Source organism: Mycetomoellerius zeteki, unplaced genomic scaffold, assembly GCF_001594055.1.
Source record: "Mycetomoellerius zeteki isolate Tzet28-1 unplaced genomic scaffold, Tzet1.0 scaffold1124, whole genome shotgun sequence".
Lineage (NCBI taxonomy): Eukaryota > Metazoa > Arthropoda > Insecta > Hymenoptera > Formicidae > Mycetomoellerius > Mycetomoellerius zeteki.
Genome location: NW_017256045.1, coordinates 10,829 through 13,350, shown reverse-complemented (window position 1 = coordinate 13,350; position 2,522 = coordinate 10,829). Strand labels below are relative to the sequence as shown.

General features: G+C 37.3%; 1 pseudogene; it reads left to right on the top strand.

Moving 5' to 3' along the window:
• The window catches only part of LOC108727037 (cytochrome b-like), an 11,917-nt pseudogene extending 9,818 nt beyond the window's left edge, over positions 1–2,099 (top strand).
• The last annotated feature ends 423 nt before the right edge of the window (positions 2,100–2,522 follow it).

Below are 2,522 nucleotides of genomic sequence, written 5' to 3'. Positions count from 1 at the left end.
AGAAGAAGCCGTTGATGCATTCAAAAACCATGTTTTGGAGGTGTCTCAAGTGGAATGGAAAAAACTTTGACAAGTGGTTCGAACGCATGCAAAAGTATATAGATCATAAAGGAGAATATTTTGAAAAACAATAAAGTCATTTTCAATGACAAATTACTGTTTTTTTATTATTAGGCTCAAAATATAAATAGTGCCCCTCGTATTGAGCAAAAAATAGGAGAGAAGATGACGATGATGGTGTAGAGAGGTCGGGGATCTCTCGTGAAAGAAACATAAATTTATAATTATATCATATATGTATAGAAATAAATAAGTTAATAAATATTTTTTCTCATTCTATTTTATAAAAAAGCTGTGCTAAAATATATGTATATTTGAACTGTATGCCGGGGTAAGGAATTATTCGGCTACCTTCCTATTATCTTTTCCTCCGTTCATACTTCACTCATTCCTCGGCGGTTTCATGTTACACTACGCGTGCCGACGTTATCATGACGTCTAACGGTGTCATCGCGCTCTCATTGAATGTTCGATTTGCACTCATTAATTCGGTAGAATAAAAATCTTAAACCTTTGCGTGTGAGAAAAGAGACAAAACGTGAGAGTTAGATAGAGAATGCAATGGGAGAAAGAGAAAGAAAAGATGATGTGTATAGATAGTAAGAGGTAGCGCGCTCGACTGCTCGTCTTATACTATTATAATAAAATATTATTAAAATTAGTTGCTAAGTCACATATCATTCAAAAATTAAAAATAAATACCATATCTATTTAATAAAATCTCGTCCGAGAAGAAAAGAGAACGTAGGAGAGAATACAACGGGAGGAAAAGAGAGTGCGAATAATAAGTAATGGTAAATATAAGACCGCAACGGGTGGGACAGAGAGAACTGCATCCTACAACGGGTGGGAGAGAGAGGACAACGTGTTCGTCATCATCACCATTGTCATCAATGCCATCAAAATATAAGCCATAATTTTTTTTTGTTTATAGACGCGTTTAAGATGACTAACGCATTTTTATTCTCTGCTAAAAAAGTGAATAGCGATCAAAAAGTGCTTTTGTTCTCTTTTTTCCAGAAAGCGCTGCTAGCGATGTCAGAGAACGCTATACGCGGCAGCGGCATTTTCAACACGCATCAGCTCGTCGATTGCGAACTCTCAGCTTTAGTTTTTAATACATATGGAGGACACGATGTAAAAAAAATACGAATAAAATATTTTTCATTCACACACATCACCGTGTACTTTCCTTACTTCCCATCCTATGCCTCGACGCGCTATCGCACTCCGTTTAGATAAACAGCAACCGGCGCCTCTCGTGTCTAGAGTTCCCTAGTTCTATAGTCTGTCAACGCTTAAGATCAAAAGTGTTTTATACACAACTGTCGCCTGTAAATAATATCCTGTGTACCTTCGCCGCAACGAAGGATTACTCTCGGTGTCAGTCTTTGTCCAGTCTTGTCCGCGCGCAAGACTGTACTCGATGTGCGTGACTTCAACCTTACCATTTTTTAAATTTATTTTTTATTTTCTTTTTTTACACGAATCATGTATGTACTCTCTGTGCGATTTAGAGAGTACACACTTCGTAACACTTCGAACATACACAATTCGTAACACATACGGTATTTTTTTGGGATAGTTCAGTGATTTTACTTATAGTGCAATGAGTGATCATCGAAAAGAGGCAGTGAAAGGGGGAAGAGAGGAGGAGGAGGATCCTCTTGTCAAATTTGAAAAAAAACAATGTTGTAATTAAAGTTGATAAATTATTCGTGTCAGAAATAAATCTTTTTTACAAGCTCCTTGAGATTGTTGAGTTGGAGGAGGTAGAGGAGGAGGTGGATGAGGAGGTGGAGGAGGAGGTGGAGGAGGAGGTGGAGGAGGAGGTGGAGGAGGAGGAGTATGATGATGATGAAAGTGAAGAAGACGAAGATATGGAAAATGAAGAGGATCATAATTCTTCCCCTCCTCTTGTCAAATTTCAAAAAAACAATGTTGTAATTAAACTTGATAAACTATTCGTGTCAGAAATAGATCTTTTTTACAAACTCCTTGAGATTGGTGAATTGGAGGAGGTGGAGGAGCAGGAATAGAAGTCTGCTCAGCGGAGGAGAGGAGGAGGAGGAAGAGGAGGAGGATGAGGAGGTAATTATCACCCGTATTCATAGATGATCCTTATCTCAAGGACTGAGGGAGCCTTATTGGAGGAATCCTTATTTTATCAAGACTTCCTTGTTTCATAATCATATCTTAAGGTCTCCTTGCAGAAGGAGCCTATTCCCTAGGAACTTTTGATAATTTGTGATCAAAACGTAACTTATTTGTAAAGAGCGCGAATAAGCATAACCTATAACAGTAAGGCACTATAAACGTTTATAGTGCCTTAATAACATTAGAAGAATAATTTTAATGTGCAATTATGGAATGCGAATCAAAAAGTGTTCATTATACTGAAACGGAACGGATGCTTCTTGCACAATTAATATCTGAAGAAAAAGTTATAGAAAATAAAAAAA